Raw genomic sequence first — 26,547 nt, 5'->3', positions numbered from 1 at the left:
GTTAGCAAGTGTCTGAGGCCGAATGTGACCTCTGGTCTTCCTGACTCTAAGACTAGCTCTCTCTCCACTGTGCCACATTACACAAGCAGAGAGGGAACACTTTCACCTTCTACAATGCAGTGCTGCCAATATCTTCTGGTTTGATGGTTCTGACCTCTTCACCCAGAACAGAAAAGAACAAATGTAGAGTCTGTTTCTCAGTGCCTCTGTAGGGCTCCAAAGTTATCACAGCTTCCTCCTGCCATGATTGTTTGGTCCCTTCTTTCAGCTGGGAAAAACTACATTTCTGATCATCCCCTTTGCCAATAAGTGGCTACACTTGTATTCCAAGGGCTTTGTATACCTTTAAAGGGCAAAACAAATATGAGTTCCCCTGCCAAATCAAGGTAAGTTAATCAATAACTGTTTATTAAGTACCTACTATGTGCCAAGTACTGTGTTAAGCACTGAAGATACAGAGAAAGGCAAAAAAAACAGTCCTTATTCCCAAGGAGCTCACAGTCTAATAGGTGGAGACAACATGTAAACAGCAGAGTACAAACAAGATATAGAAAAGATAAATTGGAAATAATCTCATATGAGAAGTACTAGCATTAAGGAGGATCAGGAAAGGCTGCTTGTAGAAAGTGGGGTTTTAGCTGAGACTTGAAGAAAACCAGGAGGTTGAGGTGAAGAGGGAGAGAATTCCAGGTGTGGAAGACAGCCAGTGAAAACTCCCAGAGACGAGAAATGGAGTGTTTTGTTAGAAAAACAGCAAGGAAGCCAAAATCACTGGAGGATAGAGTACATGGAAGTTCTAAAAAGACTGGAAAGGTAGGACCAGGTTCCAAAGGACTTTTAACACAAACTAAGGATTTTATAATTGATCCTGAAGGTAGTAAGGAGACACTGGAGTTCACCACATGGAAGTGGGTGTGTGTGACATGGTCAGACCACTGCCCCTCCTTGCCCCTCATCATACAAACTATTCTTTAAAGATGGTTACTTTTACTTATATGAACTGATGCAAAGTGAAATGAGCAGAACCAGAAGAACATTGTACACAGTGTAACAGCCACAGTGTGTAAAGACTACTTTTGATAGACTTAGACCTTCTCAGCAATGCAAGGATCTAAAATAATTCCAAAGGACACATGATGGAAGATGCCAGTCATATCCAGAGAAAGAACTAAGGAGTCAGGATGCAGAAAGAAGCATTTTGATAGACTTCTCTCTTCTTCGCAATGCAAGGATCCAAGACAATTCCCATGCTGTCCACATCCAGAAAAAGAATTATGGAATCTGAATGCAAATAGAAGCATGTTATTTGCTCTCTTTTTCTTTTTTTGTTTGTTTCTTCTTTCTCATGGTTTCTCCCATTGGTTCTAATTCTTCTTTACGACATGACTAATGTGAAAATAGATTAAATATCAATGTATATGTAGAAACTATATCAAATTACATGCCATCTTGCGGTAGGGAAAGGGGAGAGATAGGGAGGAAATTTGGAATTCAAAATCTTACGGAAGTGAATGTTGAAAACTAAAAAGAAATACATTTAAAAAAAATAGTTACTAATTTTTTTTTAATTGTGTCAGAGATGGCACTGGGACCCAGGACTCCAGGCTCCAAATTATAAGACTTAGAACTGGAAGGGAACTTAGTGGCCATCTCATCCAACCCATTATATCTTAGAGAGAGATCAAGTGATTTCACCAAGGTTACACAATAGATACTTTTATTCAAATGCAGGTCTTTTGACTCCAAATCCAACAATGCTCACAACCTGTCCCCTTTCTGTCTTTCTAATCTTCTTTTTTTTTTTTTTCCTAATCTTCTTATACTTACTCCCCTCCATGTCTCTATGATCCAGTAACATCTGCAGCAAACAGGAGTACTCACACGAGTCAGGTCAGAAGAAGCCATATAAGGACATTCTCAAGGTCTCTCTGAAGAACTTTGGAATTGATTGTGAGACATGGGAGATGCTGGCACAGGACTCCCAGCATGGTGTGCCCACATCAGAGAAGGAGCTGTGCTCTATGAGCAAAGCAGAAGAGAAGCAGCACAAAAGAAAAAAAAAAGCACCATAAGAAACGCACAATGCCCAAATTTAGAACCATTTCCGCACCAAATGAACTATTTGTGCCCAACCTGTGGTAGAATCTTCTGAACTCATATCAGTCTGATCAGTCACAGTTGGAAATACTATACCTTGACTCTGAAATAATGATGTCATTTTGGTCCTCTCTGAGGATGAAGGATAGCAACTAACCTCTTTAAAGGCTGTCCTCCATACCTGGAATATTCTCCCTCCTTCCCTCAGCCTACTGGCTTTCCTGTCTTTCTTTAATCATCTGTATAAGGCTTTTCCTGGTCCCCATCCCCACCCCTTCCTAGAGCCTGTGTCCAACTCTTCGTGACCCATGGACCACACTATCCATGGGGTTTTCTTGGCAAAGATAATGGAGTTTGCCATTTCCTTCTCCAATGGATTTTTTTTTTTTTGCTTTTTGGAGGGGGGAATGCAGGGCAATTGGAGTTAAGTGACTTGCCCAAGGTCACAGGGTTAGTAAGTGTTAAGTGTCTGAGGTCAGATTTGAACTCAAGTTCTCCCGACTCCAGGGCTGGAGCTCTATTCATTATGCCACCTAGCTGCCCCTCTCCAGTGGATTAAGGCAAACAGAGGTTAAGTGACTCACCCAGGGTCACACAGCAAGTAAGTGACTGACACTGGATTTGAACTCAGCTCTTCCTGACACCAGGAAGACACCAGCACTCTAGCCATTGAACCATCTATCTGCCCCATGTATATACATGATTGTTTGTATGAGCTCCTTGAGGAAAGGGGCAATATTTTTGCCTTTCCTTATATCTCTAGTGCTTAACACAGTGAATGACACACAAACGTTTAATAATTGTTTGTTGACTAACTGCTCTTTCCATTACCACTACATCATTTTACCAGATGATACCAACCAACTCACCCCCCACTTCCCTTTGGGGCCTCAATTTTCTCACTTACAAAATTAATAGCAGGATTGGCCTAGATCTGTAGTTCTTAATCTGGAATATATGGATAGATTTCAAGGGGTCCATGAACTTGGATGGGGGAAAAACACAAATCTTTATCTTTATAATCTCTAACTGAAATTGAGTCTTCAATTATTATGCACATAGGTAACAAATATTCCTCTGAGAAGGGATCCATAGGTATCACCAGGCTGCCAAACAGATACACACACACACACACACACACACACACACACACACACACACACACCGCACAAATAGAGAAGGTTAAGGACAATAGCTCTAAAATGCTGTGATTCTACCATATTTTTCTTTCTTTTTCTTTTTTCATTCATTGAAGATTCAATCTTTCCTGGTAACTGGGATTGGCATCCATTTGCTGTAGTGAAAGGCCATGGGCAGACAGCAGAGGGTGCTGCAGGCTAACAGGTTCTTGTAGCACACTTCTACAATGCACAGTGGAATCAGAGTTGATCCCGCTGATTTCTAAGATCCAAAGCATCTCTCTAGGGCTATCATTCATTCTCCTCCAGATGTTGCCCTATCCGTTGGTGGCCTCTCCTCCCCTTGCTTTACTGTGTTCTCAAGGCAGCTCTTTTCAGGGCTTAGCCCTGTTCCCCACTTTGGAGGAGGTCTATCTCTAAGGAAGGGGGTGAGAAAAGTGTAGCCCTTACAGGGTTCAGCGACTGGCTCTTGTCTCCGACAATGAAATCAAAAAAGAAAAACTTTGTCCAGTAGAGAGACTGTCTGTGGCTGGGAGCTGGGAATATTGGTGTTATGATGATGTATCTTCCAGCCCTGAGTTGCTAGGATGCCTGGACAAGTCCAACAGCCTGATTGTGTATACTTCTGTTCCCTCATTGTTGGTGCCCAACTGTGCTATGGATCTACTGATTACTGACCTGACACTAAGGCCTTACAAAGTGAAGGTCCTAGGATTATAGACCTGGGGGTGAAAGGGACCTCAGAAGTCATTTGATTACAATTCTCTTGTTTCAATCTTCTCTTGAGGAAACTCAAGTCCATAGAGGTTGTGACTTGCCCAAGGTCATGCCTATAGCAAGTAGGAGATTGGAACCAAATCTTCTGACTAAATCCAGTGCTCATTTCAATAGCACCAGAAAGTGCAGGAGAAATAAAAGCAATGATTTACGAATAACAAATATCAAAATGTGGAAAGTATTTAGTCCCATTATCTCCTTCTCTGAAGGGAAAGAGGTGGGTCACAGGAGGTCAGAGATGAAAAAAATGTCCTTGATCCCATCTTCCCAACCCCTCTTCTCTCAGACTCTCAAATTAGTTCATCTGGGGAGAATCACTGACCTGGGGCCATGACCTCTGCAGACACTTTTCTGAGAGAGACTAGTCTTTACTATTGAGGGGAGGACCAGGAACATGGCAGCAGGAGTCAACACTGAGCCATCCCCCTCACATACAGGAAGATAAAGTCTTCACATCAGCAACCATCCTGACTTCTAGACACCCACATAATCCCTTCCCTCCAAAGAACATACCCAGGGGCTAAGGAAGAATTTGCCTCACACACACACACCCTGCTCCCATCTCTCTAAGTCACTGGCCTGGCATCCAGTATTGAATGGTTTGGAAGAAAGAGGTTAGTACCCTGGGACTGAACACTTGGTTGATATAAGCCAGGTGCTTTGAGGTTTTGGTTTCTTTTTTACTTCCCCCACAATGAGATTGCCTTTTTCTTTCTTTCGGAGGCCCTGGTCTACTTCTTCCAGGCCAGGATATAAATGAAAATAACTCCCACAGGAGGTAGATCTGAGCCCCTGCCTTGAGTATTAAGGTAAGGTGTAAATGGCAGAGGCAGATGACTGATGATCAGGCACCAGGAAGACCAGAGATCAAATTCTACCTCTTCATACTAACTGCTGTGGGACCATGAACATGCTGTTTCACTTCTCCAAGTTTCAGCTTTCTCATCTGTAAAATGAGGGAAACAATACCTGTAGTACCTATCTCAGAAAGGGGCAGTTAGGTGGCCCAGTGGACAGAGCACAGGGCTTAGAATCAGGAAAACTCATCTTAAATGAGTTCAAATTCAACCTGAGACATTTACTAGCTGTGTGACCCTGAGCAAGTCACTTTACCCTGTTTGCCTCTGCTTCCTCATCTGTAGAATTGAGCTAGAGAAGGAAATGGCAAACCACTCCAGTATCTCTGCCAAGAAAACTCCCAAAAAGGGGATCACACGGAAAGTCAGACATGACTAAAACAATGATCAACACCTGTCTCAGAGGGTTGTAAGGCTCAAATGAGGTAAGCCATGCAAGGGCTTTGCAAGATTTAAAGTGCTGTCTATATATCAGTTATTATTACTGGAAAGCATGAACAAGGGGCCTTAGCATGGATACTAGGGCCTATTGAAATGTTTATGTACACATGGAGAGGGGTGAGGGTAATTGTGGGGGGCAGGGGTAAGGGAAAGGAAGACTACAACAGAAAGTCTGGTGTAAAAACTAAAGAAATCACATGGATGAGATCGGGACTGGACTTATGATTCCATTAGTAAAGAGAACTCCCTATATAGGACCAGCAAACTACAGTACAAAGGTCACATCCTACAATGCAAGAATCAAAATCAGCCCACCACCTGTTTTTGTACAACCCTTTGAGCTAAAAGTGGTTTTTACCTTTTGAAGTGCAATGAAACTGTATTTTAAAATGTAAAATCAATCTTAGCTCACAGGACAGACAGATGCTGTGGTTTGCAGACTCCTGACCTATACCAATGCAGATTGGCATCTTCCTCACATCTAACAGTTTTGGAAAGCTACCTATGAATGAATGAATGAATGAAAGAAATTTAAAAAAAGAAGAAATCTGCCTAGTACACTGAAAGATTAAGTAACTTGTCCAGGGTCACTACCACACTTAGCCATCTCAATGATCTCAATTAGATCTCAATGGCCTCCACATTCCCATCTGACAGGACCCTTATCCCATTGGTGAGTTCTTCCCCAGAACCTCCATTTTGGGGATAGACACTAGACTAGCCATTTCTCATTCTACAGACTATACAACCTTATCCCTGAGCAGGTATCTACTCTACTTCCCCTTTTCAGTTCCCTTTTTATATGTTGTCTTTCTCCATTAGAATGTAAACTCCTTGAGGGTATGGACTACCTTTCTTTTTGCTTGTAATTGTACCCCCAAGCATGTAGCCTAGTACCTGGCACTTAGTAAGCTATTAGTAAATGCTTCTTGACTGACTGACAGACACAGATAGCCAGTATGTATCAGAAGTGGGTCTCAAACCCAGGTCTTCCTGGCTTTGATGCAAGATCAAATCAGTCAATACTTAAAAGAAATTAATTCAGGCTACTCTCTAGAAGGTAAAACACTGAAGATGAAGCTTAAGTACTTTGGCCACATAATAAGAAAACAGGACTCATTGGAATAGACCTAGATGTTGGGAAAGAGTGAAGGCAAAAAGAAAGGGGGACAGCAGAGGGTGAGATGGATAGATGGTGTTGTGGAAATAGTGAGCATGAACTTGGAAAGACTTTGAGAGACAGTGGATGATAAAAGGGCCTGGCATGCTATGGTTCATTGGGTCACCAAGAGTTGGACACAATTAATGACTGAACAACAAACAACACTCCATTAGGACTAATAAATACTCTGTGGTAGGTGGATGCCCATTGATCTTGTCTTCTTCCCCATAACCACTGCCCTGGTCCTAGCCTTGATCCTCTATTGCTGAGATATGACAACACCTCCTCATCTCTCTTCTATCACCCTGAGTTGCTAGAATTAATTTCCTCTAATGATCTAGAGTCAGGAAGACCCTTGTTCAAATCTGGCACGAGACACTCACTAGATATATGACCCTGGGCAAGTCACTTAACCCTGTTTGCCTCAGTTTCGGCATCTGCAAAATGAGCTGGAGAAGGAAATCCAGTATTTTTGCCAAGAACACCCTGAATGGGGGCACAAAGTTGTACACAACTGAACAATGTGACAGTCTTACTTGCCTTCCACTAGCTTTAATATTTTCTACTACTCTTCATAGCCAATCCTTTCTCCTCTCTCTGCCCAACCTCTACAGGCCTTTCCCCTAATGTTTTTTTCTTTCTCCTTCAAGTCTTTTTTTTGTCTCCTAGAACTTTCCAGTTCAGATTTCGGGGGAAAAAAGTGTTCCCTATTACTTGCCCCTGTTTCACTCCCTTTCCCACCTTTGAGCCTTCACATAAAGGTTATTCCCTTCCACTATACTGAAAACCCCCCCAAAGGCAGAGGCAAAATAGGGGTGGGGGATGGCAGGGTCAACAGCTGTGATGCTCATATTTTGGATTATTAAGAAAGATCCAATGGAGTTCCAAGCCACAAGAAGTTCCTTCCTAGGCATGACCAGTTCTGGGAACTATAGCTCTGACAGATAACAGTTAGACTGTGACTCACCCCACCTCCTCTCTCCCCCACCCTACTCGGTAAGGAAAATTAAATCCCTCCAACTGGACTTCAAACTTGCCAGCAGACTGGTCTGTGGGGATGGGATTTGGGGGTGGGGTGGGCAGGAAACACTTCAGCAGATAATCCATCCCCACAACTGGGTGAAAGAAGAACTGGTGCCTCTGAATTCCTCAGCTTTCCTCCCCACAACTCCCAGTGGACAACAGGGAGAATAGTTCATGAGCTTAGAGGCCTGGGGAGACCCTTCCCTGTTTTCCCTCTTTTAGGACAAGTAGTTTAAACTCATAGCCTTGACTCAAAATCATCATGGAGAAATGCCTATTAATTGAGGGGGCCTTGACCTATGACAATGAGAAATTTTAGTATTGGGGAGAATGAAGCTATATCCCCTTAAGCCACCCCTTCCCATTGATTTCCCTCACCCTCATTATGTCACCCCAACTTCACACCCCTCTTGCCATCCCACAGCTCTGCCCTACCTCAGCCTCAGACTTTAGACTGAGAGGTCTTGAATAGTTGGAAGGAAAGAGGGGAGATTCGTTCTTTGGCTTGTCATGAGGTTCCCTCTACCTTAGATTCCATGTAAAGCTTTTTATCTTAGATCATCTCATTGCCAAAAGTCCAGGGGATGGAGTACTCCAATCACCTTTCAGTGGAGAGTCTTTTACTTAAGCCATTCCCATCTCAATCATTCCAATGAGTATATGTAGTCAATCCTTTTTTCTCTGTATTCTAGCCTTCCCCCTTCAGCCTCTATTTGATCCCCTTGCTGTTTGAGGCAGCTGGTGATTCAGTAGATAGAAAGCTGGGCCTGGTTGTCAGGAAGACCTAAGTTTAAATCTGAGCTCAGACTCTTACTAAGTGTGTGATTCTGGGCAAGTCACTTAACCTCTGCTTGCCTCCATGTCTTCAAGGACAAAAAGGGGCTAACAGCAGCACCTACTTCAGAGGGCTGTTGTGAGGTTACCGTGAGATAATATTTATTTTAAAAAAACAAAGAACTATTAGCAGGGTGCCTGACACACAGCAGGTGCTAAAGAAATGCTTATTTTCTTGACAAAGAAATTGAGAGGATGCCCATAAATTGGGGAATGGCTGAACAAGCTGTGATATATGATAGTAATGGAATATTATTGTGCTATAAGAAGTGATGAGAAGACTGATTTCAGAAAAACCTGAAGAGACTTACATGAACTGATGCAAAGTGAAGTGAGCAGAACCAGAACATTGTACACAGTAACACAGCACTACTATACAACAATCGTGAATGATATTAGCTATTCTCAGTAATACAATAATCCAAGACAGTTTCAAAGGACTTATGATGAAAAATTCTATCCACCTCCCGAGAAAGAACTGATATAATTTAAATGAAGATCAAAACATACTATTGTTTTTTACTTTTTCTTCATTTTTGGTCTATTTTTCTTTCATAAGATAATGAATATAGAAATATGTTTTGCATGACTGCAGACACAAAACCTGTATCTACTTGCTTGCCATCTCAGGGAGGGGGAAGAAAATTTAGGACTCAAAATTTTTAAAAATGAATGTTAAAATTGTTTTTACATGTAATAAAAAGATAAAATATTAAAAAAATGAAAACAAAAAAAAATGCTTATTCTCTTCCTTCACCTCTCCTTGCTAAAAGTACCCAGTAAAAGAGTAACAAATATCAGACTGTGGGTAATCAGGGAAGAAAACGTCCTAGAATCAGGACTTTGGAGCTGTTAGAAATCACAGTGTCACAGAACCTAAGGGGGGAAAAAACCCTTCCTATGAACTCTGCTAGAGATATTCTAAGTAATAATTATATTATTACTATTATTACATGTTGGCATATTTAGTACCTTATATATGTTATCTCATTTGGTCCTCACAACAGCCTTATGAGGTAGGTTATTATCCCCAATTTACAGATGAAGAAATTGAGGTTAAATGACTTAGTAACACAAAGCTAGGAAGTATCTAGAGGAAGATTTGAACTCAGATCTTACAATGTCCTATTTATTGAACCCCTGTGGATGGATGTACATCCATACAAATCCTAATACAATCTATATAGGTCCAGGGGAGGCTCTGCTGACTCCCAGCCAGCTTCCCCTTCAATAGTCCCACAGACTACATTCTCCAAAAGAAAGAGAAATACTGGTATGGGCTAGGACCTGTGATTTCATTGGCGTAGGACCTTCTACCACTGGTGTATAGATAATTTATGTGTCAGAGGTTGGATTTGAACCTAAGTTTTCCTCATTTCCAAAGAAGATTCACTATCCAACACACCATGCTGCCTCTCACACTAGGATAGGTTACAGGAGAAAAAAAAATGCCTCCTTCATTAGGGATCTTTAAGAAAAAGAGGATACCTCATCCTTCTGGATTGGTTTCAGAGTTTCTCAAACAGGATATTGCCCAAACCTGAGCTGCTGAGCTCTGCACAGTTGTTGGGGAGGTGGGGGTGGCTTGGCGTAATAGAAGATTTATGGAGAGTGGGGTGGCCAGGGGATGAATATGAATAGCATTGGTGTTGACAGTAAGTGGGCTGTGTCATAGGATGGAAAAAACTTAAGAACCACCTATTCCAAGGCGGAGAAATGGATGAAACGACCTCAACAGGCCCCTTTAAGTCCTATGTCCTCTCCTCTGCAGAAGAAACCAAATGAATCTTTAATGCCAACAAGCCTTCAATGTTCCAGAGTACAATTGTGGCTACGTGCTAGGGATACCAAGAAACCATCTCTGCCCCTGGAGACATCACTTCTACTGGAGAAATAGCAAGGAAGCTGCTGATTGATTTTGGAGGAGGGTTTTCTCCCAGAGTAGGGAAGGAAAATTGCCCTCGAGCTAGTGAGGTCCATCATAGACCCTCTAGAGGTTCAAAGGGTTCTCCCCTCCACACTCTACAATCCAATGATGCCATCCTCCTTGTTCTTGCGTCCACATGAAACTCCATCCCCACTGTGCCTGTACCCTGGCTGCCGTCATGCCTGAAATACTCTACCCTTTCACCTCTGAGTTTCCTTGTCTTCTTTCAAGACTCAGCTCCAATCTCATCTTCTACAGGAGGTCTTTCCTACTCTGCCTCCACCCACACAGCTTCCCCTCTGAGATAACGTTCTGTCTACTTGGTATATCTCTTGTATGTCTATAACTATTTCCACATAGTCTGCTCCGTTAGAATATGAATTCACTGAGGGCAGGGACCATGTTTTTGCCATTCTTTATATCCCCAGTGGTCAGTGAACGCTTAATAAATGCTTTCAGAATCTTTCCTCTTTCTCAAAGGAGCAAAAAGTGTGTATTAACCCACACTCCACTGTTAGATCCACAGCACAGAGCCTGATACATACTGAAGAAGTCCAGACCCTAGACACAACCAGCTGCTTTGTAAAGGGTGGGAGAGGGGCCACTAAAGTTTAGGGTTCAAGGACCCTTGGCCCCAGGCCCAACATCCTGTTCACATCCTCTACTTTTCACCCCCGTGGGGAGCTCTCTACACCCCCCACACACTCCCCTGCCCCTGTGACTCTGAGGCAGAGAGGGGAGCAGGGAGGGTGAGAAGCCTTTTGTTTTCTGAATGATGGAGAAATGATCTGGATTCCAGCATTTTCCCCAGAAGACAGAGGCAGCTCTGGATTTCCTGTTGCTCCCAACACAGGCCAGATAATTGGAGACAGATTTTTCAGGCTTGGGTTGGGAGGTGAAGCTTGAAGCACGCAGTCATCAAGGCCTCCTGTGAGCCCACGTGTGCAAGCGTGTGTGTGAGCGGGTGGGGGGTTAGAATGTGTATGTGACTGCATTTGTGTCCCTTTCTTTGTTAGAATACTTATGTAAGAATGAGTGCATCTGGGTTAGTTTATTTTCTGATATATGTGCATTTGTCTGTGTGTGTGTGTGTGTGTGTGTGTGTGTGTGTGTGTATAAAGGTTAGTGTGTCTCCCTGTTTATGTATGTATATAAATGCTTGAGTGTGTGTGTCTGTCTGCATGAGTGATTGTGGGTGTGTTTTCCTTTGTGAGGTTAGCTCCAGCCTAGAGAGATCTCACCAGCTCTTTCAGGATCCTATTACTCAAGGAAAAGGTCTGATGATTAAACATAAAACAGTAATTAAAATTGAAGGATTGGGTTTGGGTTTTTTTTTTTTTTGGTTTCTTTTTTTGTTTTAAATCTGGACCTGTGATTTCATTCATTCTAGATGAAAGAGCTCCCTCTTCCAATGAGTCTCAGTGACTATTTTGCAATTTATAGTCTTCCTGAGCTGACTTGGGGTCCTGCTGCCATGTTGTATATAGTAGAAGAGAGGCAGCTTGTAGAGCAAGGGCAGGCCTCTGCCCAATCCAGGTGGCTCGACCATGGGCAAGTGACTTAACAGTGTTCTAAGCAGTTTTCTAAATTTAGAGGGGTGGAGAAAGAGATCTGAGAAATGAATAGGGAATGAAGCTACTCCCTGATTGGACTGGGGGTGGGATGCTGTTGGAAAACAATCCCTGGGACTGGGACAGGAGAGCCAAAGACTATACTGGGAGGAACAAAGAGGGGGAAATGGTAACTCTCCAGTACCAGTTCTTAACACAATGTTCAGCAAATTGTTGTGGTTGTCCAGCCATGTCCAACTCTACATGTCCCATGCTCCATGGGATTTTCCTGGCAAAGATGATGGAATGGTTTGCCATTTCCTCCTCCAGTGTGCCTCCATTTTTATAATAGAGAAACTGAGGCAAAGAGGGGTTAAGTGACTTGCCTAGAGTCACACAGCTAGTAAATGTCTGAGGTCAAATTTGAACTCAGATCTTCCTGGCTCCAAACCTGGTGCTCCTAGATGCCTGGCAAATAAAAAGTGCTTAGTAAATGTTTCCTGAATTGAAGTACGAGGCTAATATTCTGCCCTGGGGTCTCAACTTTCATCGTGTCTAGGGAGGATTCAGGAGGTGTGGAGTAGGAGAGGTTCCCTTTTCCTTTACTTATTTGAGTCTCCAGTCCAAGTAGGTGAGACTCAAGATCCAAAGCCCTTTCTTCCTCATTCCTCAATGCACATTTGCAGATGTTGGTATCTCATGTTACCAGTAAGATCTAGAGAAATTGCTGTCTTACTCAGAATCACATAGCATATCTTACATGGAGCCAAAAGTTGATCATAGTTCTCCTGACCCTCACTCAACTCCAAGTTCTCTGAAATCAATTATGATTTTGTTTTCCTTGTTGATTCAGTGGACAGGACACTGATACTCCATCAGGCCACTAGACAAATTCCTTTGGAGTTGAGGGGTCATAAGATCATAACTTTAGAAACCATCAAATCCAGCTCTTCCATTTTACAGAGGAAGAAACTGAGTTTCAGAGGAAGGGAAATGACTTGCCTAAGGTCACACAAGCATTAAGTTTACAATATGAAGCCAGGAACCCCAACCCAGGAATAGGCTGGTAAACATGTAGCTACCCGGGGAAAATGTACACAGGACATAATTTTAAGTTTAATCTGCAGTATTACCATTTTCTCCCTCACTTTCTTATATAATCTTATATATTACATATATATTATAATCTTATATAATCTATTAAAAAATAAATTCAACCCTGATGTGTAGCCTTTGCCAGTTTCCAAGGTGTAAATATTCCCAATGAAAATTCAAAAATTAGTTCTCATGGGCCAATTTAAGCCAGCTCTGGAACACCCCTGGGTCAACTCCCATATCATGGGCTTTTTTCATTATATTGGTCAAAGAGCTTTCTGTTTAGTCATATCAGTCAATTGAGAAAGTCTCACCCTTTTTTTCCTCTACTTGATGCAGCACTTGGTGCATCTAGGTGGCTCCTTGGATAGAGTGCTGGGCCTAGATAGAGTCAAGAAGACCTGAGTTCAAATCCAGCCTCAGACACTTCCTAGCTATGTGACCCTGGGCAAATCACTTAACTTCTGTCGGTCTCAGTTTCCTCAACTATTAAACAAAGATCATAATACCACTTACCTCTTAGGGTTGTTGTAAGACTCAAATGAGATAGTATCTAGAAAGTGTTTAGTGCATCATGGGGTACACAGTAGGCACTTAAATGCATATTCCCTTGTTCCTACTTTTTATCTGAGTATTTCAAAATATATTTGATTTGATTCATATGGGTACCCCTTCCACACCAAAATGTAAAGCAAGCCCTCCCTGCCTTAGCTGGGCTGACCCTTGGACACCTAGACTGGGTCCTGGTGCCAACTCTCAGGTCATTTTCCCTTCCCTCTCACTGAGTTCAGTACCTGGCTTACTCTACTCCAACCCCTTCCCTCATACTAGAGGTTTGCAACATACCTATTGACATTATCTCAAATACCCTAAATACCAAGTTCTCTAATCTGTTCAGTTCCTTTGATCTTCTTCTCTGCTCTCCCTTAGCTCTTTGCACTGTGATTTATACCTTTGATCATGCCATCAATAAATGTTCCACTTTCATATACGGGAACTCTGAAATTCCTTTATCTAACCATAACCATATATCATTCCATATTTCCCTATTCCTTTTGACCCCCTAACTCTGTTCTTTATCCACATCAGAACATCAAATATCTCTACCTCCAAGTACTTTCCCAGGTCATCACCTTTGCACTGGTTGTACTCTCCTCCCTTCCCAATCTGAACCTTTATTAACCAGATCAACCTGTCAAATCCCTTGTCCAATCACAGATCACACCTTGTCAAATCCCAACCTTGGATTTTTCTCATCATTTATCTCCTGTGTTATTATTCACATACTGTAGAACAGAGCTGGAAGGAATCATGAAACTATGCTAATAGGTTCCACTACAAATTTATGAAATTTATCCAATTTCAACTGGGCTCTTCCGTCATGAAGGTAATCCTTCTACTCCTCTGTTCCAAACTTCCTTTCTCCTTAAACCTTCCATGGTACTACCACTCCCTCAACTGAAAACTTAGTCTCATATTTTACACAAAAAAATTTGAGGTTATAAACTGAGAACTAATTTTTTACCCCTTCTCTTTATCTCACATGTCTCTATCATCATCTCCCACTCTTTCCTCCTTTAGTCCAATCTCTGATTAAGGGTAGATCTTCTCTTCATCAAGTTCAACACTTCTGACTAGTCAATCAGTCTCTCATTGTGTCAATTATGTGACAGGCACTGTGCTAGATGATGAGGATTCAAATATACATATATATATATATATATATATATATATAGTACTTTGAGAGAGAAGGTTGAGTTGCATCCAGAAGGGAGAGTCTCAATGAGACGAAAATAAGAGTTCTGGATATGTGGGACAGTCAATGACAATGCATAGAAATGGGAAATGGAGTATTATATGTGGGGAATGGAAAGGTTGGTTTGGCTGGATCACAAAATGTGTGTTGAGGGTCAGGGGGTAGAGTAATGTCCAGTGAGGCTGAAAAAATATGTTGGAATCAAAGGGTGAAAAATTTTAAAGGATAATCTGAGGAATTTATATTTTATCTTAGCAGCACTGGGAAGGGACTGGACTTTATTGAGTAGATCAGTGACATGATCATAACAATGCTTAAGAAGATCACTTTGGTAGCACTGTGGAGGATGGATAGAATGGAGAAAGACTTAAGACAGGGAAATCATTTAGTGACCTGTTGCAATAATCTAGGTGAAAGTTGCACTAAAATGGTAATTGTGTAAGTAAGAAGAAGAGGCCAGATGTAGGAGAAATGGTGGAGGTAGAAACAGCAAGATTTGCCAATTGATTGGATATGTGGAATCAGGTTGAGTGAGGAGCTGAGGATAATGCCAAGGTTTTAGACTGGGGAGACTTGGGGGATGATGGTGCTTTCCACAACAATAGGAAAGTCTAGGAACAGGGTGGTCATGGAGGGAAAGATTGTCAGTTCTGTTGAGTTTGGCATATCTCTGGGATATACTGTTTGAAAATATTCAATGGGCAATTGGTGATGTGGTATTGAAAGCTCAGGGGAGAGACTGGGCCAAGGTATATAGATCTGGGAATTATATTCATAGAGGTGATTATTAAACCCATAGAAGTGGATGAAGACAATATATAAATAATAGTAGGGGGCTTAATAACAGCATCTTGGGGAGCACCCAAACCTCCAGGTTTTGATATGAATAATAAACCAGGAAAGGAAACTGAGAGGGATGGGCTAGATAGGAGAGTGAAGAAGCAGAAGGGAGTAGGGTCATGAAAATTTAGAGACAATTGGGTATCCAGGAGAGGGTGGTCAACAGTCAGTGTTCAATTTAGCAACAAGATTGAGAAGGATGATGACTGAAAAACGGCCATCATAGTTGACAATTAAGAGATCATTAGTAACTTCGGAGAGAGCAGTTTCAATTGAGTGATGAAGTCAGAAATTAGACTACAAAGAGTTGGGAGTAAGAAGAGGGAAGGAAGTAGGAATAGAGTGTAGATGGCTTTATCTATGAGTCTGACTACGAAAGGGAAAAGAGATCTATGATAACAGCTTGAGACCTGGTGAAGGTTTTTTTTTTTTTAAGGTGAAGGGAGATTTGGGCATGTTTGAAGGTAGTAGGGGAATAGTCACAAGTAAATAGGGAGAAGCTGAATATTAAAGTGAGGGAGAGGAGATAACTAAAGGTTGTAATCTGCTACAGAATCTGCCTTGGCAAGGAGAAAGGTCACATCTTGGTCAGAAACTAGGGGAAAGGAGAATATGGGGGGGGGATGATGTCAAGTGGTTTGAGGTGAAGAGAAGATAGAGTACACATAGAAGGGCCTATGTTTTTGTTGTTGTTTTTTTTTTGCTTTTTGGTGGGGGGAAGGTAGGGCAAATGGGGTTAAGTGACTTGTCCAAGGTCATATGGCTAGTTTTGTGTTAAGTGTCTGAGGCTGGATTTGGACTCAGGTCCTCCTGACACCAGGGCTGGTGCTCTATTCACTGCACCACCTAGCTGCCCTGAGCTTACATTTTCTCATTAAAGTAAGAGGCTGGGTTCTCACCTGAGAGAAAGTGGGGAGAGGGAGGTATAGGAAGCTTGAGGAGAGAAGAGAAGGTTTAGAAAAGGTTTTGTGGAGAGGGAGTGAGCTAGAGAATCAGTTAGGGGAGGGGCCAGTTGAGTTAAATAATATGAATTTATAATGTACCCAGTCAGCAATGCTATGAAACTTCCTCCAGCTCCATTAACCAACATGTGAGTATCTTCAGAAGAGGCAGATGGTGGGAGAAATCCAGAGGTGAGGTTTGGCAAGAGATGAGTAGCAATAGGTCAAGGGGGCAAGGAATTCTAGAGCAAAGGACAATATAGAGTTGAATTGGCTAACTGAAGGGTCAAGATTGGAGAAAGAAGGAAGTGAAATCAGAGCAAGAGTAATGGCCTGATTAAATATTAAAGGGTGGAAGGGTAAGATTAGAGGGGTGGAAATCTCAATGTAGGCAAAGAGGAGAGGTGAGGAATAGGAAGAGATGGCATAACAGAAGGTTATGGTCAATCAATCAATATTTATTAACTGACTCCTATGTATCAGGTACCATGCTAAATTGGTTGGTTGCTGTCCTTTGCTCTTGAAGAGGACAAAATGACATCACTATGCTGGGGTCAAGGTACAGTGTGTCCAATGTGACTGATCAGACCATGTTGGGCACCATGCTAAGTAGCAGTCAGAAGAATATCAGTTTTTTAACTAGAGAAGTGGAACACTTGTGAGTAATGGGTGTTACAATCCCTGTGTGTGGCTGAGGTAGAATGAATAGGTCACAGAATCCAAGGAGACTTAGGGAGTTTGAGGCAAAGTCAACATAGATGTCAAAGTCCCTTAATATAAGGACAAGCATAGGAAGGAGGGAAAGACAGAGAACCAGTGGCTGAGATCCATGAGGTAGGAGGAAAAATGATCTAGAGCTCAGTATCCAACAGTCACCATAATCTGAATCCAGTGGAGAATTTTGATACTGTGAACTTCAAAGAGGATTAAGATCCTGAGTGATTGTGGTTGAGGGAAGTCTGTCTGGAAGTAGCAGTTGTGGGCAAGGAGTAGTCTGATTCTCACCAGCATGTCAGAAAATATGTTTGAAAGTATACCCAGGGATGGAGAGGAGGGTCAGGGATGGTGTGTCCTCAGTGGGGAGCCAGTGAGGAAGTGTTAGAGACAGAGGTACAGGACAAGGGGAAGTTTGTTCATTATGGAAAAGGAATTCCAGAGGACCGGGAGGAAAGAGGTAGGCAGGGTTGTAGCGGGACAAGGGTAACATAGGATTGATTAGGAGAGAACAGGAAGTGGTTGAAGAAACATGCTATCCACCTCCTGAGAAGTGATAGACTCAGGGTGTGGATTGAGACATAAAGGTTTTGGACCCAGCCAATCTAGGAATTGTTTTGCTTAACTACAAGTATAATTGGAGTGGGAAAGTGGGGGAGAGAGAGAAAATAGATTTTTAATTGAAAAAAGGTTTTTTAAACAAGATATGGGGGCTGAAAATAGCTTTTTCCTATGTGCCAGGTGATTGATTAATATAAAGATAGAGAAATAGGTGTTGGAAAATAAAAAGCTATAGAGGATAATAGTGGGTGGTAAATAAAAAATAAAGCTCAGTGTCTCTAAGGGGTGTTGTTGCTGGGCAAGGGCCAGGGGTGTAGGGGCTTAGTCACTCTTGCCTGCTTGTCCTGGGGAGGTGGGGTGGGGGTGGGGAGATGGGTTGGATTGCTGCCTGATCCCACATGGCTGGCAGAGGTCTAGGTTAATCTTGGTCAACTGAGGGAGGGGCAGACGAGAGGCAGTGGGCAAGTAGTCTTGGTGTAATTCTCCCATGCACAGGGTGCCTTTATTTATGCCCCCTTTATCCCAATTCTCTCCTCTCTTCAACAGATTCCCTTCCCTCTGCCCATCTCCATTCTCTCTAATTGTCAATCTCTCCCTATCTACTGCCTCCTTTCCTTCTACCTACAAAAACCCATATCTCTCTCATCCTCAAAAAAACCTGTACTTGATTCTACCATTCCCCCTTGGTGATCATCCTATGGATATCCATCTCCTTCCTTTCTCTGCTAAACTCCTTGATGACTTTTCACAAGTCTGCCCCACTTAAATCCAATGCATTTGCAAGTTAAGACATCACTTGTGATGTAATTGGTCCTCTTCCAAAATGAAGGACCAACAATATCAGCAACAGCAACAACCTCCCTGAAGAAATCATTTCTACTCAGTGCTTCCTCTTCCTCTCTTCTCACTCTCTTCTCCCCAGTTCCCAGTTTCCTATCATTGTCTAGAGCACGCCCATCCTCTCATTCACTCAGGTTTAACCCTTTGGAATCCTCCCTGATGCCCTGCTTGCTTCATATATCCATGCCATTGCCAAATCTATAGTTCAGGCCCTCTTGCCTATACTATTATAATAATAGCATTTTAATTGATATCACAGTTTCAAGCATCTTCCCTATCCAACCTACCCTCAAACTTTCAAGAAAAACGGACTTTACTCAGGGGTAGGTCTGATGATGTCACCCCTGCTCCCTCAATAAACTAAAGTCATTCCATTTTACCTTCAAGATCAAATAAATATAAAATCTTATATTTAGCATTTGAGGCTCTTTACAACCTGGCCCTTTCTTACCTTTCCAGTTTTCTCATACTTCTCATACTTCTGTGTACTCAAGAATCCACTGATAATGGCCTATTGACTGTTCCTCAAACACAATATTCCAACTCAAGGCCTTTATACTGATTGCCTGAGGTACTTGGAATGCTTCCTCCTTTCACCACCAGCTGTTATCTGGGACAACTAGAAGTTAAGTGACACTTGTCCAAAGTCACATAGCCCAAATGTTGAAAGTGGGACTTGAACTCAGATCTTCCTGAGTCTGAAGCCAACTCTACCCATTAAGCCCGTGGAGCTCTTAGAACTTGGTCAGGCATTGCAGATGCCAAGGTCATCTACTGCATCCTAGTTCATTGCCAGTTGCCTTGACTATTGTCCTGCCACTGGTTAGACTCTTGAAGAGAGGGTGAGGCTGATGACTTTTTACAACTCTGCCTCACTTAAATCTAATTCACGTACCAGTCAAGACATTACCCGTGAATCGATTTTCTTATAAAGACAAACAACAAAAACAAAATTCTCTTCTTGGCATATCTGGCTTCTTTTAAAATTCAAGTCCCTTTGGTATGAATATAAAGTAAGCTCCTTGAAGGCAGGGACTGTTGTGGGGGAGAGGGGAAAGAGAGGGATCTGGGCCCAGGAGTATGCTGGTAAATGTTTAATAACCAGCTTGGAAAGGGGAGAGGGAAGTGTACCTAAGGCACTCCTTGAAGTTTAATACAAATTATTAATGCTTCCTCCATCACTTTCTGATTTCCAAGGTATAAATGCTCACACTGAAATTTCAACAATCGTCACTATAGTATAAGCTGGCTCCACTTTACCCCTGGGTCTGGCCAATGAGAGTCCAGTTCCTAGAGGATGAACAGGATCCACTGTTTATCACCAGCCCAGGTAAAGCCTTGGGGAATCTGTTTCCTGAAATCCATGATGACATGGAATAAAGAGAGCTACTCTTCTCTTTAGAGTATGTGAAAATATTCTCTGTTTCTTGTCTACTTTCTGAATGGTAAAGAAAACCCTTTTGCCAAAGTGGGAATTTATTTTGCTTGACTATGCATATTTATTATAAGAATTTTGTTTTTCTTTTTGAGTAGTGGGGTGGAAAGGAGGGAGGAGGAAAGAAAACAGTTTTTTGAAAAAAAATTTAATTTAAAAACAAGCCTTTTGATTGGCTGCTGAGCCTGAACTCTGTGTGTATATGAAAGACACTAAGCAGCTATTATTTTTCTCTTACCTGGTGGCAAGTGAAGGCAAGAACTACAGAGCATCTCCTACTGGGGGAAGGGCCTCAGGACTGCCCAACTCAGGCGCTGAGTGATATGAAACATATGGCACCTACATTGCTTCTTTCCTCTTTGTATCCATTCATTTCTTTTTTTTTCTTTTTGGAGGGGGGAGGGCAGAGCAATTGAGGTTAAGTGACTTGCCCAAGATCTTATGGCTAGTAAGTGTTAAGTGTCTGAAGCTGAATTTGAATTCAGGTCCTCCTGACACCAGGGCCAGTGCTCTATTCACTGTGACACCTAGCTGCTCCTATCCATTCATTTCTTGCTCTTAAATAAAGGAGTATTGAAGATAGAATGACCTTGGGAGGGAAAGGTTTCGGGAAAGTTATCCAAGGTCTGGGGACAGGAGCTGCAAAGAGAATGCTAATAACTGCTTAATAATAATAATATTCATTATTATTTAACATTAGTTAATAATGAGCTAAGAAGGGCTACCACACAGCCTGGAGGAGTGGCCTGAGGGATCTAGTCCAGCATCTGAGACCTCTTACCCTGCAAGCAAAGGAACACCTCTCTCTGTGGGTGATGATGACACATTTGGAAATGAATTTGGTGAAGTGAATGCTTTGTAGAAATTTCTTTAAGTTTTAACCCATTCTCCACGGGGACTGAGGTGATATGGTGAAAAGTGTGACCCTGGTTTGGAGTCAAGGGGTGGGGGGAGTTTTTTGTCTTTGGATTTTGTTACATCTCTTCAGTAAAACTTCTTCTAAAAGCTAACTGATGTTAATTGGGTAAATGATATTGGAGTACTAATCACTAAGTCAATCAATGATATTAACTGTCAATGGCAATTGATATTGGAAATAACAAAGCAGAAGGGGGGGGCGTGGTTTGAGCCAATAACTTTAGAAGAATCACTTTAGAAACCTGTGGAGAAGAAGGAGATCTAGCTGCCCTCTGGGGACCAGTCCACCAATGTGGATGCAAGTTAGGATATGAACCCCAATATTCTATAAAAGCTACATGTGTTTCACCTTTCTTTGTATTCTCAGTACTTAGGACAGTGCCTCTCACCTAGTATGCTCCTAATAAATATTGGTTGATTGGCTGATTATTTAATTAGTCCTCAAAGTCCTTCTTAGCTTTGGTGGAACTTGTCAAGGTTCTTCAACACCGTCTTCAAGAACCTAGGGTTTCAGTTTGGAGCAAGATTTGTTTATGGACATCAGTTACTCCTTTTGAGGAAACTTGAAAATGTTTCTAGCTTCTGGGATGTAGGGTAAACTACTCAAGGTGGAGGCGAAATATTGGAAATTAATGTTGGATGCTGGAAAAGAATTTCAGAAATACAGCCCTACTACACCAGATGGGAATATCAGGGCATCTAGGTGCCTCAGTGAATAAGAACGCTGGGACTGAAGTCAGAAAGACCTGAGTTCAAATCCAGCATCAGACATTCACTAATTTTTTGACCCTGAACAAGTAATTTAACCTTTGGTCTGCCTCAGTTTCCTCAACTGTCAAATGAGAATCATAATAGCACCTTTCTCCCAGGGTTGTTGTGAGAATCAAATAAGATATTTGTAAAATGCTTAACACAGCACCTAGCACACAGTAGGAACTTATTTAATGCTTGTTTCTTTCCTAGGGGGGTAATGAGGTATTCAGGTAAAGGTTTGTGAATAGGGCTCAATGTCCTTTTCCAGGTCAGGTGAGTAGAAGGCAAAGTGGGAAGAAAACAACAGTGGCCTGAACCCTTAAGCCCTTCATCTAGTGGCCTGACATTGGCTAGCTTGGGATCATAAACTCGGAACTGGAAGGGACTTCTTAGGTCATTCATTTACAGATGAAGCCTAAGGAAGTTAACTGACTTGCCCAAGATAACAAAAATAGTAAGCATCTGAGGCAGGATCTGAACCCAGGTCCTCTGAATCCAGTCAGAGCTTTGAAAAAAATAAAAACCAACTGTATTCAGTTGGCTTCTAATTATTCCACTCTGATCCAACTCCCCTGTCAAAGTGGAGGACTGAATCATGTTTTCCCTTCTCTGGGTCTCAGTTCCTTCTCTAAAATAAAGGGGTTACTGTAGCTCTGATATTCTATGATCCTGTTGCAGCCAGAGTTGGAGGCAGGAGGGAAAAAAAGTTCCTTGCTCCTCACCGTGGATTACACAATCCCCCAGAGCCAACAGCAGCCCGCCAGCATTCCCCGCCTAAATCTCTTCCAGTTTGTTTAGTCAAAACCCTTGGCCCGTACATCAAAGCCACTTTGGAGTTCCTGGGGGTGGTTGCTCTTATATGGTGTTTATTCCAGAGATGGCTCAGCTGTCATTGACTGTGTGGGGTGGACCTGAGAAGGCTGTGGGGGCTTCTGGGAATCAGAGGCACCCATTTAAGGAAGCAGGGGCAAACAGGACAGTCACCCCGGCTACTGCCCTGGGGTACCCCTTCCTCTCCGTTTGCCTGCCCTCCCTAGGGCTGAGCCAAGACCTCAGGGTAACTTCAGAGTAAGGAGCTCCTTCCCTTCTCTGCTCAGAAGCTAGCAGTGACTCCAATCACCTCACAGCAGAGTTAGACACCTTACTTACGGTAGTTCAGGTTTCCAGAGTTCTTGTTATTCTATGTGTGACCCTACATGTTAAACCCCTCGTGTCCTTCCTGACTTAGCTGTGCTGTGGCTGCCCTCTCCCCAGCTTATGTCCACCTTTTCCTTTCTCAGAGTTTTTATTTAAAAAACAAACACCTATTTAAGCCTGCCCCCTGCCTACCACCAAACCATCACCCCTTCCCTGCTTCTCCCCCACTTAGCTTGTCTTTGTGAGAATCAGTCCAGTATACTGGAAAATGTATCAGACTTGGAGTGAGCAAAGGACTAGATTCAAAGCCCTGCTTATGCCCTTACCAGCTGAGTGACTTGGCCCAAGTCTGGTGGTCTAGGAACAGCAAAGCAGGGACAAGGCTCTGACAAGGGTATGGTTGATGTGTCCATGGTCATAGGCTAAGTGCTATGTGGGCCTAAGCCAAAGTCTAAGGGCTTCAAATATGTTGAATTCTGATACAGATAACTGCTTGCAACATTTCCAAAGCCCTGAGTTAGGAGGTAAAGTGTCAAAAACCACTTTGGTTTCCTCATCTAGAAAAAGTAGATTATAATATCTTACCCATATTATTGTTGTTGATTCACTTTTTAGTTGTGTCCGACACATTTGGAGTTTTCTTGGCAAAGATTTTGGAGTAGTTTGTCATTTCCTTTTCCAGTTCATTTTATAGATGAGGAAACAGAGGCGAACAGGGTTAAGTGACTTACCCAAGGTCACACAGCTAGTAAGTATCTGAGAATAGATTTGAACTGAGGTCTTCCTGACTCTAAATCAGGCCCTGCACTCTATCACTGTGCCCCACAACTACTCCACCACATTTTTGTAGTGAGACTCAAACGTCGATAATATACAGGTGTCCCAAAAGTCTTAGTGTTTTGTTAGCTCTAAAGCACTTATACTAAAGTCAGCTATTGTGATCATGACTCCTTGCCCGATGGCCTTTTTCAGAAAGGCATCTTTAACTGAACCTACCTCACTCTGTTTGATTCTTCTCTTAATATATAACAAGAGGAAGCTTGCCCTCTGTTCATCCTATACCTGTGTCTGCCCCTTCTGTGTCCAGATTTTCTCCAGAAAACTGGAGCTCCTGGAAGTGGGGATTAGGGAAGAGAGAAGGGAGGAAGGGACACTTTGTCTTCTTTTTTTCCCTAAGGATATTCCCCTCTACTCTGGTCTTTTTTGGGGTTAGGAAGGAGAATGGAAGAAGGAGGAATTGGAAGAAAAGGAAGTTTATCCCAGGGGCACAGGACAGTCAGACTCCAGAGAAATGTCTCTAGGAAAGAATCCACGTTGGGTGGGGAGTGCTGGGGAATCTACAGGAGTCACCCTGATGGAGAAAGGAAGGTACCAGCCCTAGGCCTCAAGAATGACTTGGAACACATGACCAATTGAATAGGAAGGGATGAAACTTAAAAGGTGAAATTGAGAGGTGAGAGAGGAATATAATGAGAGGAGATGGGGAGAGACAGATTGGGGTAAATTCTCATATAAAAGAGGCAAGAGAAAACTGTTACAATGGAGGGGGAGAACAGGAAGGCAAAAAGGAATGAGTCAACCTTACTCTCATTGAATTTGGCTCAGGGAGGGAATGACATACACACTAAATAGGGTATCTCACCCTACAGAAGAGTAGGGGGGAAGGGGATGAGAGGGGAGATGGTGGAAGAGAGGGCAGGCTGGGGGGAGGGAAGTTGGAAGCACTCACTTTTGAAAAGGGACAGGGTCAAAGTAGAGAACAGAACATGTAGGGGTCGGGATAGGAAAAAAAAAAAGAATGCCTTGGAACAAGAACAAAAGAAATGGGCGAAACTCAGAGAACACTGGCACAAGGGAAAGAAAAGCAAAGAAAGAAACGGGGAAGGGAAGAGTGCGGAGCAAAGATACAGGAAGGGAAGGACCAGATGTTAATTGACTGATTACAAAAGGTTAAGGTCAAAGCCTACTAACTTAGATGGCAATCTCTCTTTGATGGACTTCCATGGTTATTTCTTCCACCTGCTTTCCTGGGAGGAACAGGCCTTATTGTCCCCAGGTCATAAGTAACCAAGACTCAGATGTGGTGAGATCCTCACTCCCCTTGGCATAGGAAAGTATGGCATACTAGAAAGAACAATGGATATGGAATCAGAGGACCTGAGTGTGAATACTAGCTTTATTACTTCCTATTATATGATCTTGGAGCAGTCACTACAATTCTTAGTGCCTTTCCTCCTCTGTAAAATGAGAGGAATAGCCTGGATAGGGATTCTCTAAAGTCCTGATCAGATCTCTGTCCTATGATCCTTGAAAGTCCCTTTACCTTCCTCCACGACCCAGCCTCCCCATAAGCCTGGCTTTGCTTCTATAGCTTCCAGTAGTGTTCCCTATCACCTTTACCCAACCCCAAGACAAAGGGGACTTTGGCTTCACTCACACTCTATGCTTATGATATCATAACAACAACACCTTCTAGATTAGTGAAATACAAACCAACTTAGGAAAAGGTGGAGGTTGGGGTGGGATATTGTTGTTGTGGAGTCACTTTTTTGATGGTGTTTGACTCTTTGAGACTCCATTTGGGGTCTTCTTGGCAAAGATACTAGAGTGGTTTGTCATTTCCTTCCTATTTTACAGATGAGGAAACTGAAGCAAACAGGGTTAAGTGATTTGCCCAGGGTGATACAGCTGATACAGTGGCTAAAGCCAGATTTGATCTCCTAGAGATGGGTCTTCTATATTCCAGGCCTGATGCTCTATGCATTATACCACCTAGCTGCCCCTGGGGTGGGATAAGGACATTGGAAAGAGGCCCAGAGCTTGAGCATCCTTCTCTATCCCCACCCCCAGGACAGAGGTTTGGAGAGTCTGGTGTGAAGAAAAGCTATCCCAGCTACACAGGAGCAAGGTGGAGACACCCCCAAAGAGCTTCTATTCTAAGATCTTCCAGACAGACATTCTCCATCCTCACCACTTCCTCTGGGATTTGCCTAGGGTGGTTGTGCAGAGGGCCCCCTACAGGGAAGGGTGCTCTCATCCTAATATATCCTTGGCATTTCCTCTAAACTGGGGGGAGAATGAGTTTTTTCTCTAAAGCTAACTCCTTTGTTGGTGCTTCCTTTGGCTGAGATGCACAGCAGGTGTCTCCTCCTCCCCTACTCCTTCTATTCTAACCCCTCCCTGGCCTCCTTAGTGATGTTAATGTAACAGCAGCTGGTGATTAAAACCATCGGTTGGGCGCAGGGTAAGTGATCAACATTGCTGACATAGTTGCTAATCCCCAGGAAATATGTTTTTAATAATCGATGGAGGGGTCAGAGTGGGTGGTCCTAGGGGTGTGGGGGACTTGTCCTCCCTATCCCATTTCTACTACCCTCTGATACTGCCCTTCCTTCTGGCAAGGCACCCTGAAGGGGGATGGGGTAGAGACCTCCCAAGAGAGAATTGGCCACTTCTGCAGCAGACAAAATGCTAGGGACTGGCCCAAGTCTGGTGGTCTAGGAATAGCAAAGCAGGGACAAGGCTCTGCCAAGGGCATGGTTGTTGTGTCCGTGGTCATAGGCTAAGAGCTATGTGGGCCTAAGCCAAAGTCTAGGGGCTTTAAATATGTAGAGGGATTAATTCTGATCCAGATAATTGCTCTCAACATTTCCAAATGCCCTGAGTTAGGAGGTAAAGTGTCAAAAATTAGGGGCTAAGTGCCAGGTAAGGAGGCCCAAGTGCCAAGGGGAACTTAATTCCAATGTTTCT

The 26,547-nt window shown here is 42.8% G+C and overlaps 1 long non-coding RNA gene across 1 annotated transcript in view; it reads right to left on the bottom strand.

Annotated features, from left to right (window-relative positions):
• Positions 1-596: 596 nt before the first annotated feature.
• The window catches only part of LOC138152244 (uncharacterized), a 34,335-nt gene continuing 8,384 nt past the window's right edge, over positions 597-26,547 (bottom strand). Inside the window, exons 3-4 of the long non-coding RNA XR_011166067.1 lie at positions 1,882-2,019; positions 597-1,281 (exon numbers count right to left, since the gene is read on the bottom strand). This is a non-coding gene — a long non-coding RNA (uncharacterized lncRNA). The remainder of the gene's footprint in view (positions 1,282-1,881; positions 2,020-26,547) is intronic.

Source organism: Petaurus breviceps, unplaced genomic scaffold, assembly GCF_028583685.1.
Source record: "Petaurus breviceps papuanus isolate PSGF00001 unplaced genomic scaffold, PetGlider_PUasm1.0 90925, whole genome shotgun sequence".
NCBI lineage: Eukaryota > Metazoa > Chordata > Mammalia > Diprotodontia > Petauridae > Petaurus > Petaurus breviceps.
Note: the sequence above shows the minus strand (reverse complement) of the source record. Positions and strands in the feature narration are given on the sequence as shown.